Raw genomic sequence first — 17,234 nt, 5'->3', positions numbered from 1 at the left:
TAATTACTATTCCTCCTCCAGGCCGACATGGATAGTAGGGAAAGATGTAACTCTGGTGGAGTTTTGTTGCCACCTAGAGGATGCGCCCGGCTAACGGATAAGTACCTTTTATTTTTACTTGAACACTGAAATGCATTCATCTACAGCAATATAGATGAATAGTGAATAACAGTAAATAGATATACTCATGCTTATTTGGGCACAGCATAATAATCAACCAATTACTATGCAGAATACACATGTTTGGTATTCAAGAAATTAGGAGAAACAGAATATTAATGAAATCTTGGAAGGGTAACTGAGGGCAAAAGTCTTTTTTCCTACATTTTGGCCATATTTTTTCTGAATAATAACCTAAAAATAAAATACCCATTAAAAACAAATGGTTGACTAAAAGAAAGCATTGTCTTAATACACAAATAAGTAAAAAAAAAACTGTATGAGGAGATGAATGTAAATACTGAAAAATGACAAATTTCCCCTCATTACCAAGGTAAGAAACACCTTCAGCTATGAAAGGGTTAAGTAAAATGGTTACAGTTCAGATAAGCACTACTGAATTTGACATTACTATTTTATTTCTTTGGCTTTAGCTTTTGCCTTTCTTTTCTGAGTTTACATGGTAATTTGATATTTAGTAGCACAATTTCCTCAGTGTAGTGAACTTGTTGATAAAATTCCAAGATTCTGCTTCCTGTATTTTATTCCAGATGTAACATCTCCGTAACCAGTTTGTACATTCTCCGAATTCACCCTCCTCGGGATTGTAGTGCGTTTAAACACTTGCGAGGCACTTAATAATTACTCGCAGCAAATACTCATGGTAAACGTGGTAATGTGACATAATGTCCAAAGGGAATTACATCACCTGGATAAGTAATGGATGGCGTAATTTCCTGTGACATGGAATTTTCATATTTTTTTAGACTGATGAGAGTAAGTGTGGAAAATGTACAAAACAGACCTCGCCTGCACATTTGAATTTCCTTTGCCGTACATTTTGTCCTTTATGGAGTAGATGTATTTTTATAATAATGGTTGACATTTTCTGCAAGCTGAACTGCAGGCGAAATGCTGTGTATTAATTTAATAAAAATCATTAAATGTACGGTATGTTAATATACAGCTGCTATAAATAAGTGAACCTGTCTTATGTACTGTAGTCATCTGCATAAAAGGACTCAGAAGCTCTGGGATTAGGAGCGCCATAGGGAAACAGTAAATTCGGGCGCCTGAGGCTAGTGGACAAATCGGGCGCCGCCATTCACTCCTATAATAAATATCGTTTAATGGGCGCCCGACAGGAAAAAAGGGCGCCGGTGAAAAATAACGTTTTAAAAGCGGCGCCCGGAGACTTAATGTTTTATTACTGCTTCTCATGATTACACATTATTTAATGATTTATACATTTTTAAATATTATTTTTAAACGAAAAACAGTACAATATTTTTTTTCAAACATTATTTTTAAACGAAAAACAGTACATTTTTTTTTTTTTTACATTATTTTTAAACGAAAAAACCAACAGGGGGGTCTTAGGTTTAGGCACCAACAGGGGGGTCTTAAGGCCCATACTCACGGGCGAGAAATGTGGCCTGTCGCCAGCACACGTGAGCGTGTGGGCGACAGGCCGGCGACAGCTTCTCGCCAGGTCCCTCCGCGTACACACGCGGAAGAGGGACCAGCGGCAAGGCGGAAGCTGTCGCTGACGTTCCTCCTCCCCCCGCCGGAAGCTCCATGTACCTACATGGAGGTTGCTGTCGCTAGTCCGCGTACTCACGCGGACTAGCGACAGTTGCGGCGGGGGGGCAGCGGCGACTGTCGCCATGCGATTGAAAGTTTCAATCGCCTGGCGACATAAGCGACGGGCGACAGTTCGGGGTGCGCGCGCGTGCGGCGGCCCATACTCACGGGCGACCTGTCGCCGCAACACGCGCGCGCCGCGTGTTGCGGCGACAAATGTCACTCGTGAGTATGGGCCTTTAGGTTTAGGCACCAACAGGGGGGGTCTTAGGTTTAGGCACCAACAGGGGGTCTTAGGTTTAGGCACCAAAAGGGGGGTCTTAGGTTTAGGCACCAACAGGGGGGTCTTAGGTTTAGGCACCAACAGGGGGGTCTTAGGTTTAGGCACCAACAGGGGGGTCTTAGGTTTAGGCACCAACAGGGGGGTCTTAGGTTTAGGCACCAACAGGGGGGGTCTTAGGTTTAGGCACTAACAGGGGGGTCTAGGGGTTAGGGGTAGGTACAGGGAGGGTTACTTAGGCACCAACAGGGGGGGTCTTAGGTTTAGGCATCAACAGGGGGGTCTAGGGGTTAGGGGTAGGTACAGGGAGGGTTACTTAGTAATTTTTTTTTTTTAACGTTATTATACGTTTCAGTATTTAAACGAAAGATTAACGTTTTTACAATTGCCGATTTAATGCACATTATTTAATGATTTATAACTTTAAAAAACATTAATTTTAAACGAAATACAGTACAATACATTTTTAAACGTTATCCATGCTTATCGTTAAAAACCTGGCGCCCTTTTTTCCCAGCGCCCCTTTTTAACGTACGCGCATCATAGTGCTGCTGTTGTTATCTTTTCAGCTGAAGCTCGTGTTCAAAATTAGATACTTACCTAAACAGAGGGAAGCCTTAGGATCCTATTGAGGCTTAACTTGCTGGTCTGATGTCTCTTGTCATTGAGTGCAGCCCCCCCAGAAGATTAGTGACAAGGCTTTGTCGCTAATCATATCGGGGCCACACAGCTCTTCTTCCTGCAGCGTGGCTGTACAATAACCGACCGAGCTGCCCGCGCATGCGCAGTAAGCCAGAGCCACAAGCACTGAAGTACTGAACATGCACAGGTGAGCTCATGCGGCTACAACGCGGCCAAAATTCAGGAAGAGGAGCTGTGTGGCCCAAATGTGCAGAGCAACTCAGCAACTGGGGACAACACAGTAGCGAGGGAAGCCTCAATAGGATCCTGAGGCTTCCCTCTCTTAAGGTAATCTTCGGCTTGGAGTCACTACATAATGACCGGGTCACACCCATGACAGAAGCCTATGACAGCCGATAGCCAAGATTGGCCGGCTGGGGGGAGGGAGTGAATTAAAAAAAAAAAAGTAAAAGAAAAAATATTGAAAAAATAATAACATAAATATTTATAAAAAAAATAAATAAACTTGGGGGGCCATCGCACCCCACCAACAAAGAGCTCTGTTGGTGGGGAGAGGGGGGGGGACCACTTGTGTGCTGTGTTGTGCGGCCCTGCAGCTTGGCCTTAGAGCTGCAGTGGCCAATTTTGATAAAAATAGCGCGGTCTTTAGGGGGTTTACCACTGTGGTCCTCAAGTGGTTAAAGAGGCACTGTAGTGACATATAGTTGAATGCAGTGAATTATTCAGGATACTCACTTTTTACGGTAATTTTTCTGGTTTCAGCATCAGAAACGCTTCCTATAGTTATATATCACTGTATTTAGGTATGTACCCCCACCCAAACAGTGATGCTTAGTCTAAGTGTTTAGCTATGAGGAATTCTCTGCCCAGAGCATTCTGAGAGACCAGTGTAATGGATTGCGGAGATGGCGCCGCGCGGTCTGGCAGCGGGGCGGCTGTCTCCGCGTTCAGACCGGCGGTTTCCGCACAGCAGCATGAGTCTGGTTTGTCTGAGCCTTCTAGTGCACACAGATGGAGAGCTACGCACGCGCGCGCTGGGAGGCAGGACCTTTATGCCAGTAGGAGAGGGATCAGCTGATCAGGACGATCAGCTGATGCCAGCGCAGTGGGTGATTGGCTGAGTGGCGCTGGGCAGCGCTGAGGAGCGCTGCACTATATATAGATCTTGCTGGTCAGTCTCAGGTTGTCTGCCGTTGCGAATACTTACGTGTGAGCACTCAGACCATAGTCGGATCCCACAGTGTGTTAGAACCAGGAGGACCTAGGAATTCACACTTAGCCAGATTACGCTTGTGTTATACTTTAGACCAGTTCCAGGGTGTTGTGACCAAGGACCTCACACCCAAGCTTAGGATTACTGTGTCATTGCTGTGTTATACTTTAGACCAGTTCCAGGGTGTTGTGACCAAGGACCTCACACCCAAGCTTAGGATTACTGTGTCATTGCTGTGTTATACTTTAGACCAGTTCCAGGGTGTTGTGACCAAGGACCTCACACCCAAGCTTAGGATTACTGTGTCATTGCTGTGTTATACTTTAGACCAGTTCCAGGGTGTTGTGACCAAGGACCTCACACCCAAGCTTAGGAATACTGCGTCATTGCTGTGTTATTCTCTAGACTAGTTCCTGGGTGTCGAGACCACGGACCTCACACCTTAGGCTAGGACTCTGTTCTATATCTGTTATGACTATTAGCTCTGTCGACCTCTCTCTTGCTTACTCATTCGGTACCTCTGCATATCTGCCTACCTGTTGCCAAACCCTGCCTGTACCCAGTTACCGAATCAGCCTTCTGTCTCTGTACCTTATCTGCTCGTGTGTTGCCGACCTGGCCTGCCCGACCCTCCAGGTTGTCACTCATCCCTTGAGTGCTCAGTCTATCTGTACTAGCTGTGACACTATTCCACCAAGTGTCAGTTAGCTGTTAGGACTCCTGCTCCTCAGAGAGTCCGGCCTGCTAGCAGCCAGTGGCCTCTACTCCTCTGGAGCCCCCTGGCTGCAGTACAGTCTATATCTGATCACCAAGTATCACTGGTTGCCAGGTTCTCTCTATTCCCTCTCTATAGGGGATAGTTCCTGCACAGCCGAGGGCCACCTGCCCCTCAGGTGGTTCTTGGCCGAGCTGCCTGTGTCTCCCGCCTTATGGGAGATAGCCTACAGTTGCACCAAACACTTACACTCATTAGGAGTCCAGAGGTTAGTCATACTTGGATTATTGGTGATTCTGCAGATCATCCATAATCAAGTATACATCTGTATTGTTGATGATTCTGCAGATCATCAATAATCAGATTCTCGCTGTGTGCTGACACCAATCGTTACAACCAGGTATTTATTTTAATTGGCTTCAGAATTCTCAGTAACAGAGATCACCTAACAGCACTAAAGATGCTGCCCCCCTGTGATACAGTTCAGAAAGTAACTCAGGGTGAGAAAAGATTTTACAATGGGCTGACTAAATCATTCATGTAAAAATTAAGCACTTTTATTCATTATGTTATTTTGACTACAGTTCCTGTTTAAGGGCTTGTCTTCACTTTTTTCTGTTTGTCAGTTTTTTGCACGAGTTGTCTGACAGTTTTGAATTGCTGTCAATTGTTTTTCTGCATGTGAAAAATGCATATAAGTGTGAACTAGCCCATTGATTGACATTGGTTGCAGTTTTCCTGTGCATGGAAGGAAAATTCTCCTAATACACAAATCTACACCGACCCAGAAAGTGAGCCATGCAATCAAATGAAAGCCTCTACCTGGCAGCTATTTTAATGAATCAGCTGCCAGCTAATTAACCACCATCTAATAGTTTTCATTTTCCAGCACAGCTTCTACTTCAAGGTTAAATAAAGGTTTGTGCGTTAGGAGAAATTTCCACCCATCCATACATACACAGTGATGAATCATCAATGTGCTGCTGTGCTGCATTGTCCAATCAGCATGTGCCAACCTGCGTGTTCTTGCTGGAGTACCCAGAAGAAAAATAAGGCAGAATTTTTGGTGGAACTATCAAAGCCATAAAAGGACCGGCTGGACAGGATTACAAATCTTTCTGGGGGTAACGCATTTCTCATTCGCTATATTTTTTTTATTTTTCTAAACAACAGGAAATGCAATGTTATTATGATATGTGACTGAAGCACACAAATGTAAAATAAAAAGCACATGGTTACAATTTTCAACGAACTGTACCTACCCCTAAACTATTCCTATTTTAACAAGCATGTCCATATGCAGACGGGGTGAATTCGAGAGGCTTTTCTATCTAAAATGTAAGGTTGGGTTGGCGTTTTGTGTGCCATGACCTCACAGCAGTAATTTGCACTACATCTTTATGTGTGTACTGTATATACAAAACAGAGTTACTGATATGGAATAGAGAAGAGAGATGGTTGTGCATGTCCACTGCTTTGCTGCTGGTGCTCCTCCACCCTTCCCAAAAAAAGAGATAGAATGTCCCGCAAATAAGCTTCCCCTTCCCCTAATATGGTTTGATCCTTAGGCATTATCCTGGAAAAGGGGTGCAGGGCATATCTGTGTTCTTTGACCCAATACTGGTAACCTTTTAGCTTAGCGAACGCGTTATATTACAGATCTTCTGCTTTTGGACTGTCCAAATGTTCTGCATTTTTATTGAACAAATGTACCAACTACTATTTTATATATAGCGCCAACATTGTCCGTAGTGCTGTACAAAACAAATATTCTACAAACATTATTGAAACTTGTTTAAAACATGTTTTGAAACCACGGAAAGACTCATACATTAGCCCAAATAACCTCATGAACCTTAGTCTGGCACTGACTCAACTCATATCATTTATTCCTTTCCTGTCTTTAGAAGTTTGGTCCATTACACACAGTATTATCTTTTCCTGACAATTGGTTGTCTGGACAGTCAAATGGAATATCTTAAAGCATATTTATTAACCCTCCAAAAACACCTCTCATTGTTATATATTTTAACAACACAACAGTGGTACTGGAAGTCCTCTGTTAACGAACGAGATAGTGACTGTAAGTTTGTTTTTAACCTGAATCTGTCCATATGTGGAAACACTGTGCCATCTCTGTCCCCTGTACCTCCTCTATGCCCCCTGTGCCTCCAGTGTCCTCCTCTGTGCCACCTCTGCCCCCACCACATACACCACACACTGTCACCTCTGTGTGTGTGCCTGTCCAGACTGCCTCCTTAATGCTGAAGGGAGAGGAGGGAGCACAGGGAGGGGCAGCTACATAATTTATTGGGGTGATGGGGACACTTGGGGCCCCTATGGATGCTGGGGCCCTGGGGCAATTGCCCCTTTTGCCCCTATGGTAGTGCTGACCCTGCATGCATGTGACAGTTATACTTTCTGATGAATATATATGTATGCACAGTACAGACATGAATGGCTTCGGGTTGAGTTATTTTGATGGAGGAGAAAATTTACACTGTTATCCAAGCTGTTCACTGACTACTTTACACTGTATCAAAGTGTCATATCTTCAGTGTTGCCCCATGAAAAGATATACTAAAATATTTACAAAACTGTGACTGGTGTACTCATTTTTGTGATATATGGTATATATTTCCTCCAGCAATTTCTGTCACCTAGCAGTGATTGGGGCTCAATCCCTCAAGTGAGAATTCATGGCTGAGCTCCATACAGACACGTCTGTTGCTATGAAGGGAGGCGGAGGTAAGACCAGCACTCACAAAGGAGCAGCTTTGGCGGAGGCTCTTTGGGTGCCAGAGATCACAAAGGATCCAGCATGGTAGCTCTTTGGGTAATGTCAGGCGGTACATGCACTGGATGCACGTACGATCCTTGCTCAAGGCAGTTATCAACAACCAAATTGAATCAAGTGTATGTACCTGTTGTGAATGTGATTCTGTATTGTTTGTGTACTGCATGTGTGTGACAGTTACACTTTCTGACGTGACATGCTATCACCAATATGTATATCATGGCACATACAGGTCTGCACTTAAAGAGAATCTGTATTGTTAAAATCGCACAAAAGTAAACATACCAGTGCATTAGGAGACATCTCCTATTCCCCTCTGTCACAATTTCACCGCTCCCCGCCGCATTAAAAGTAGTCAAAAACTGTTTTTAAAAGTTTGTTTATAAACAAACAAAATGGCCACCAAAACAGGAAGTAGGTTGATGTACAGTATGTCCACACATAGAAAATACATCCATACACAAGCAGGCTGTATACAGCCTTCCTTTTGAATCTCAAAAGATTATTTGTGTGTTTACCTTCTGTCCCCTGCAGCTCTCATGCACTGAATAGTGACAGGCTGTGAGGCTGATTGTTTCTTCCTGCAGACAGCTCTGCCCGTGTCTGTAATTCCTCAGTATGTGTCAGCCAGCTCCTTTCACAGCCTAACAGAGGAGGATTTTTATCCAGCTCTCTTCTCTCACTGATATCAGAGAGCAGAGACGCTGCTGGCTTATGTAAATAACACACACACACGGGAGTGTGCATAGAGGGGCCTGGAGGGGGGCGTGCATAGCAGATCACACTGAAGAGTTGGCAGCCGTCCAGACACAGGGCGACAAGTCAGACAGGGGAAAGATACATTGATTTATTACAGAGACAGTGATAGTAGAAAGTGCTGCAGTAAGCCAGAGCCCATTAGAATAGGTTTAGGAACTTGTAGGATGGTAGAAAACAGGATGACATTTTTGTTACAGAGTCTCTTTAAAATATGGTATTCTTCATTCATGTTCCTAGCTGACAGTGCAGCAGAAATGGCAGACTACTGTATCTGGGAAACACATTGACATGTGTCAGCAGGATTTTGTCCCCCAGTTGCAGTGGGTCACCTTGTTTGGTATGCTCTGTCATGGTGCAGTATCTGCTTTCATCTGTATTTCATTATGTTCTGCTCATTATGTCTATCTAGTGCTGCTATGAAGGATTGACTTGTTGACCTACTGTATACTCCTACAGTGTTATTTACTAAAGTTAACAACATGTCACATATTGTTCTTATTTCTCTCAGAAATATTTTGCTTCACGTGAACATGTGATCAATGTAGGGGCCAAACATTAAAACAAATTTTCTTGCACTTTATTACCAATGAAAGTTATTGGTGTACAGATTTCTTATTTCCTATCTCTAATGGGAATACATTGGGCCTGATTCACAAAGCGGTGCTAACAGTTAGCACGCTGGTGAAAAGCCCTTTATCACGCCTAAACTCAGTTTAGGCATGATAAGTTTAGGTGTGATAAGTTTAGGCATGATAAGTTTAAGCACCAACTGCGTTAGCACCGCAGTGCACAGCTGATCAAAAGTTTTGCGCTAGCAAAGTCTGGTGCACTTCGCATAGAGTTTAATGGCGCTGCTTTGCGTGCGGGACTTTGCACGCTATCTACACTTATCTAAACTTTGCATGTCTAAACTTATCACACCTAAACTTATCACACCTAAACTTATCACGCCTAAACTGGCTTTTCACCAGCGTGGTGCAATGGTTATCACGCCTAAAGTCTCTAACTAGGTTAGCACCGCTTTGTGAATCGAGCCCATTGGGCTCGATTCACAAAGCGGTGATAACCCAGTTATCACGCCTAAAAGACTTTAGGCGTGATGACCTTTTCACCACTGAGTTATCACCGCTTTTTCCTGCTCTTCGCGCGAAGTTACCGCGCGTACGCGCGTTCGCGCGTGAGAGCGCGCGCAAAGTCCCATAGGGCTTAATGGGAGCTTCGCGCGAAGCGGGGACGCTGCGCGCGCACGCGCGCGGTTGCGCGCGCAAAACTTTGCGCGCGGCAACTTCGCGCGAGTTTCTTCTTATCATGCCTAAAGTGACTTTAGGCGTGATAAGGGCCTTTTCACCACGGTGCTAACACTTTGCACCGCTTGGTGAATCGAGCCCATTGTCTCTGAACAATCCCAAGCACTACAGAGTGCAAGTTTTATTTATTGGAGCAGAACTGGTGCATGATTCTGAAAGGTCATCATAATCAGATACATATAATTAGTGTTTACATCATTGTCAACATCCTGAAGAAATCTGTGTAAAAGTGTTACAGCCTTTACAGGAACAAGTTGATTTGGCAAGAGGAGTTTGTGCAGAGTACCCAAGTTATTGATTGGCAGGTGTTATCAGCACACTATTGAGTGGAGGAAGAAGAATTGTGCACTGGTTGCTGAAAGTGAATTAGGGTGAGCATTCCTTAGCATTATCTAGGGAAGGTGTGGCATCAGCGTCGCCCTTCCATGAAGCCACCAAAATCATATGATTCAGACGGCAAAATCTATGGGGCGGCGCCAGCATACAGGCTAACCTAAATAGCAGAGTATGCAGTGGAACACAAATACCTAGTTTTAGCTCTTGTCCTCTACTCTTCCTCTACTGCAGTCCGATTGGGTTTCATGTTTTTTTTGTTTTTTGTTTTTTTTTTATATAAGTTAGGAAAATTTAATGGTGTAGGGTAGATTGCCAATTTTTCAGAGCTTAAAAAAAATGTTTTTTGAGGTACATTGGTCATATTTTTTTAAATTTAACAATCAATCAGAAAAATTGGTTGTAATTCTTGAATTGAAAGTAAATTGAAAAGAAATAAAAAAAAAATGGTATGGTGTGTGGCCGCCTTAAAGGAAAACTGAAGTGAGAAGAGTATGGAGGCTGCCATATTAATTTCCTTTCAACAATACCAGTTGCCTGGCAGCTCTGCTGATCTATTTGGCTGCAGAATTTTCTGAATAACTCCAGAAACAAGCATGCAGCTTATCTTGTCAGATTGGGCAATAACGTCAAACACCTGATCTGCATATGCTTGTTCAAGGTCTATGGCTAAAAGGATTATAGAGGAAGGAGATCAGCAGGACGGTTAGGCGATGTTGCCGATAATAGGGGGATTGGCTGCAGGGGACAAAAGTCCCCTGAGCCAATCCCAGCCAATCAGTACATGTCCGCCAAGAATGAACACTGTTTTAGTTCAAAAACAGTGTTCATTCTTAAATAGAGCCGCCGCGCTTCCTCCCGCTCGCCGATTTCCACCGCTTACTGCCGCAGATCATTAAATTTATGAATGGGAACAAAGTTCTCATTCATTAATCTCCCCTCTAGGCCACCGTGACCGCAGGAATCCATTGATGCCTGCGTCACTTAGCTAGTTACAATGTAACAAAACATTACTTCCTATAGCATACTTATTGTACGCTAATAGGAAGTACTCAGCAGGGGACATCTTGTGGCCAAATAGTAAAATTACACCAACTGACTTTAGGGAATAACAATTTTTTAATATGTATGTCAAAAGGGTATATTATTATTAAATTATGGGCAAAAACATTTGTGATGGATGTAAAACTGAAAAAAAAATGCACCTTTATTTCCAAATAAAATATTGACACCATACATTATACTAGGGATATAATTGTAATGTTTCGATAACCAGGACAAATGGGCAAATAAAATGTGTGGATTTTAATTATGGTAGCATGTATTATGTTAAAACTAGTAACAATGAGTTTTTTCAATTTTTTTAAATAATTATTCGCATTATAATGCATTTAGAATAAAATAATTCTTAGCATAATGTACCACCCAAAGAAAGCCCAATTGGTGGCGGAAAAAACAAGGTATGGATCATTTTGTTGTGATAAGTAGTGATAAAGTTGTTGGGGAATAAAAGGAAGGAGCGCTGAAATGTGAAAATTCCTCTTGTCAATAAGGTGAAAAATATCCATGGGCTGAAATGGTTAAAAGGAAATAAATATGGCAACCTGCATATCCCTCGTGTTACAGTTGTTCTTTAAGACTTTAAGACTGAGAAAGATATCTCCTGCACCTCCTTCTCTTGGCATGTCAACTGCCCCAGTATAAAACAGCTGCCTGTCAGAAACTCCATGAGTAGGCCAGTGCAGAATAGAAAATCTCCTTCACTGCAAAGATTATGTGAGATTTGAAAATACATCTAATCCACTGGCAGGATATCAATAATAAGCACACCACAGAGGTACCGAATACAAGTCACTGTTTCCCGTGGATCAGCAAACTTGATACACTCGGTCATGTGTGCTAAATGCCTCACAAAACTTTATAAGGGGTAAACGTTATGTCAGCGAACGAAACTCTACAGATTCACTATGAACAATAGTCAAACTGAACAGTAACAGCAGATTTCTCCTTCCAAGAACAGAGTTTGATAGACCTTTAGGTTACTATATAGTTGACTTTAAATCACAGAGGGATAGAGTGATATGGGAAAACAAATTTATGCCGTAGTTCAATACCATACATCAAATATCTGTAATGGACAGTCAATCATTTTGTGCTTCTACGGTTTTGATTGAATTTTATTGACATACAGTACTTTGTTTCAGCCTGAACTAGTATTGTATTTATTCTGTTCGCCTAACTTATCTGCGTAAACTCTGGATTCATAATTCACCCAGGCCAGTTCAGACATTCCAAGCCATGTGAGAAATTCACAGGAGGTGTTATCTGTTTGTGGGTAATAACTTAACAACATGTTAGGGATTAGCAAACATGCTTCATGCATCCTTTTGATGTCCAATTGTATTTAAAACATCTTAATGATGCTTATTTATATTAAAATGGCTGTGAACAAAGTACAAGCGCTTCCCCAATGGATGCCACCAAAGAAAAGCTGCAGCCAAGATGCTCTATTTCAGACAATGGATAAATCTATTCTAAAAACTCAGCGCAAGCAGGGTAACAGACAAACTTCACTGTGGAATGTACAAGCAGCTTAAAGGGAACCTTAACTGGCGGGGAAAAAAATAATTCACTTACCTGGGGGCTTTCCCAAGCCTCCTGCAGCCGTGCTGTGCCCGCGCCGGTCCTTCGGTGCCCTCCGGTCTCCCTCCGCCGCTAAGTTTCGTTTTCGGACGACTGCCAGTCGTCCTCGGGCAAAGCATCATCTTCTTCCGCATTCCCCGTCGTAAAGAGCCGTAAAGCGCATCCGCATGACGCCAAACGCGTCACTTGATACCCCCACTGCATGTACCTGCTGTCTCCCCCACCGGAATAAAGGGACTTTTAAAAGGAGTGGTGCCCCGCTTTTTTCTTCAATTTGATTGGATGATATATATATATATATACACACATACTAGTAAAAAGGCCCGGGCGCTAGGTCACAGACGCTAACCCCCCCTCCCCCCCCCCCCCGCAATACGCGCACATACGCGTCCCGCTTGCTCGTTCCCCACCACTGTCTGAAGTATATGCACACAGGGAGCTGCTTGCTTGGCAGTTGGAAAAAGCTGTTATTTCCCACAATGCAATGAAAACCTCTGTGAACCACAGACAGCAGACTGTCAGGTCCGGCCCTGTGTTCTAACTGCCCTGGCTGCGCACATGCTCAGTACATAAAAGCCAGGGACACACAACCATTCAGTTGATGAAACAGGGACACTTGCATTTTATTGTATAGGATATATATACACATACACACCATAGTCCCTGTTTTCTGGAACTTAGGCAACCGGACGTCTCAACTAACTGGCATGCCTGAGAGGGATAATGAGGACAGTGCTTTGGAGGAAGTGCTGGGCAAGGTAGGGTAGAAAATACCTCCAGGCACCATCTTCTACCCTTCCTGCAGCTGCCTTTTGCTTTCCGGCATCCATACACATCTGGCATATCACCTGGCCCTTTCTATAATGATCTTTCTAAGATTTTAAGTAAAATGCTCACATTTGTATGTATATTTTTCTCCTGTCAGACTTGGGACAGGTTTAGTAGGCCACTCTGGGACGTCACGAAGTCTTGCCCAAGGACTTCTTATGCCTAGCGCACACCATGCAATGTCCCTTCAGATAGACAGGTTGAATCGATTATTTCCGACAGGTCCGATCTTATTTATGATCGTTTTTCTGATAGATTTTGCATAGAAGTGATCTGGTAATCGATCTGAAAAACAATTTGGAAATCAGATTGGACTTATCAGAAATAATCATTTCGACCTGTGTATCTGAAGGGAAATTCCACGGTTTGTACCAGGCATTACTGATTAGGTTTCTTCATATCAAATGTGCTGTCCTTAAAGAGACACTGAAGCGAAAAAAAAATTATGAAATTATGATTTGTATGTGTAGTACAGCTAAGAAATAAAACATTAAGATCAGATACATCAGTCTAATTGTTTCCAGTACAGGAAGAGTTAAGAAACTGCAGTTGTTATCTCTATGCAAAAAAGCCATTAATCTCTACAACTTTCAAAGTCGTGGAGAGGGCTGTTTTCTGACTTTTATTATCTCAACTGTTATTGAACTATTTACTTTTCCTCTGCCAGAGGAGAGGTCATTAGTTCACAGACTGCTCTGAAAGAATCATTTTGAATGCTGAGTGTTGTGTAATCTGCACATATAATAGAATGATGCAATGTTAGAAAAAACACTACATACCTGAAAATAAAAATATGAGAATATTTTCTTTGCTGCTAATCTTCTAGTAATTATTCATAGTACACAACCAATTCACTATTTTTTTTTCGCTTCAGTGTCTCTTTAAAGCTAATCTAAAACAGCAAAAATGAAAAAGAGTTTGATACTCACCCAAGGCCGGATTTGTACTTTCCAGTGCCCTAGGCCTGCTGTCACCAAGCGCCCCTCCCCCCAAAAAAATTGTCCAACACTCTGACTAGCGATCATTGGTTTGAATGGGCTCATCTCAGTTGTGCTGCTCTTCCCCCTATTCAACAAATAATTCCTGTAATTTGCACTCCTGCCCGAATGTGCACAGCAGTCGACAGTGTTCTGGGCATGCATACTTGAGAAATGACGCTGATGGGCAGGAGCGAGAAATTACAGGGAGCATGAGTGGACAGAGCATGCGCTGCTTCTTTGTCCTCTGTGCGACTGGCTGCAGTTGGAGCCACCAACAGGTGGCAACTAGCAGGGCAGTGCAATGGAGAGAAGCCCATCCAAAATAGAGAGCAGGTAAGTAGCAAACATCCTGTCAAGACCCACTTTGGATGTTCTGTTGTAATTATAGTGGACCTGAATTCAGAACTTCCTCTCTGCTCTAAAAGATACAACAACATAACCTTTCAATAAAAACATTTTTGTTACAGCTGATACAAATCCTGCAATAAATCTGCAGTGTGTCTACTTCCTGCTTTTATGGAAGCAGACATATTTTTAACATCCTGTGCTTTCAAATGAGCTTAGCCTTTTGTGGCAGTCAGGTGACACAGTGTAGAGATCAAATTACAACTTGTGACACAGAGGAGGGGGAATTAGACAGGCTCTTGAAATCCATACATGGTACATATCTCTGTTTTCCTTCTGTCCTGTGCAAGAGTTCAGCTCCAGTTTAAAGCATCTGAATGACATTTATTTATATTTGCTGAAAAATCTATGCATCTCTTTTGAATGCTGAATGTACATATGGTGGTGTGCTTTAATATATTGGCAGTATACGGGAACAAAGTCTGAAGAAGGCTTATTTAAATTGCCTTTAAAACGTTTTTTTAGGGTAAATGAGGCATGTAGCATCATGTTTTTTTTTAATGATGTAGGGACTTAAAATCCCCCCCTCTCTCTCTCAGATGGGAAATCCGAGTTTGCTCAGATAGCGCTATTCAGATTTTAAAAAATATCCGAATTGCTATTCAAAGTTCGGATAGTGGAAAAAGTTCAGATTATCTGGGTAGTTCGGATATCCAAATATTGGATGAGCACCACTGCTCAGGTGTCATTTAAAATGACAGTTTAGCAATGAAAGGGAAGAAAACAGCATTTTTTATCCTGCAGTCTCATAGATGGTAGGAGCTGGAGGACAGAAAATGAGTCAGGAAAGAGTTAACTAAGGAAGAGAAGCGACCACTGCTACTAGGAGAAAAACAGGCATAAATTAGGATTAGATGGGGTCAGTGTCAAAGATGTAAAAGAGGTAAAGAAACTGCAGAGCTCACTGATGTTTGGGAATGCCTGCATTAAAACTCAGCGGAACTTAGTTCTATCTGGTTTGTAATGTAAATCTCTGGTATTTCTCACATCGATCTGTAAGTCTATCATACAAAGGAAGGGATTATCAGGTGACCATTATGATTGATCCTGATTGTTTTAACACATCAGGAAGTGAGAGAGAGATGCAGGGATTGGGGAACTCTGGAATTCAGCTATCAGTGCAGAGCAGGGCGCTGGATGGCTGCGCTGCGGGACCAGAAGAGATGATTTACTTTGACATATGACCTCTTCTCTCTCCAAGTCATGCCGCCCTTCTTATCTTATCTAATTTTATCGCCATAGGCCGTGGCCTTTCTGATCTTTCCAGAAATCTGGCCCTGTACTCACCTATGGAGAGGGAAGGCTCTGGATCCCTTTATGTTCAATGACTCATAAGTGCCATTTTTTTACTACAATTCCTCACCTTATGTTACAATGGCCATCAGGGTTCTTGTAACAGCTATGGTAGGCAGGAAGTAAGAGGAATTCTAACCAGCCGGGTTACAGGTACCAGTAACAATCATACAGAGGTTCTAACTCTTCCTCATTGTTCAAAGCAAACAAAACAATTTGGCTGGAATTGGATTTTAAGATATATACCATTACCGCATTGTGAACACGGGTTGAAGAATGAGATACAGAGCAGAGCTAAGCTGGCTGCTTATAATTAGAAAGATGAGTGGCTGTTCACTGAATAGTTTGTTGATGCTCAACAAGCAACTGTGTCTAGGGTGATGTCAGCACAGCTAACTGAGGGAAAGATAACATTAGCAAAGGGCAGCTGTGGGCGAAGCACTTGCCCCAGAATGAAGATGTACGTAGATCAATATGAAGTGTGTAACTGAGCAGCTCTTGGCACGGTAACAGTTTGGAGCAATGATCGGTGTTGCAGGTTTGATTATAATAACTCATGAAAGGGGAGGGGAGGATTTTCCCCCTTGGAATCTTTCAGATTCCAGTTCGAAAGAAGAGTTAACACTTGAATGGTTGCAACAGTACCGCCTTCTTTTGGGATGTATGTCCAATGAATACCAAAGCAACAGTATTCACAACTTAAGCCTCATCTACACGGTACAATTTTCCATCAGATGGGATCTATTAGTCGGATCTATTAGATAATTTCCAACCACTCCAATCGGATTGCGTTAGATTTTTCAATAGATTTTGGGTACTTATCAAAGCAAAATCTATCGCAAAATTGATCCGAAACAATTTGGACGTCTACACACATGCAATTTCTTATTAGATCTATGTAATAGATCCGTCTATCTAATGGAAAAATGTAACGTGTAGATGAGGCTTAAGACATTTTGCTTAGACTGATTTACTGAATAAACGCCATTGTTTGTGAAAGTCTCTGACCCCATTAGGATACTTTGCTGATTTGCTCATCGCTTTAGCTGAACAGATGTACCTGATGTTTTTAAAGGGACCCTGAAGTGAGAGGTATACGGAGGCTGCCATATTTATTTCCTTTTAAACAATACCAGTTGCCTGGCAGCCCTGCTGATCTTTTTGCTGTAGTAGAGTCTGAGCCACACTCCTGAAACCAACATGAAACCAGCATACAGCTAATCTTGACAATTTTTTGACAGAAACATCTAATCTGCATGCTTGTTCAGGGCCTATGGCTAACAGTATTCAGGTTCC

The 17,234-nt window shown here is 42.6% G+C and overlaps 1 protein-coding gene across 1 annotated transcript in view; it reads left to right on the top strand.

Annotated features, from left to right (window-relative positions):
* Nucleotides 1-17,234, top strand: part of SYNM (synemin) — a 61,398-nt gene that overhangs the window by 23,352 nt on the left and 20,812 nt on the right. The window lies entirely within an intron of this gene.

This window comes from Hyperolius riggenbachi, chromosome 3 (assembly GCF_040937935.1).
Source record: "Hyperolius riggenbachi isolate aHypRig1 chromosome 3, aHypRig1.pri, whole genome shotgun sequence".
Classification (NCBI taxonomy): domain Eukaryota; kingdom Metazoa; phylum Chordata; class Amphibia; order Anura; family Hyperoliidae; genus Hyperolius; species Hyperolius riggenbachi.
This window is presented reverse-complemented; position numbering and strand designations above follow the sequence as displayed.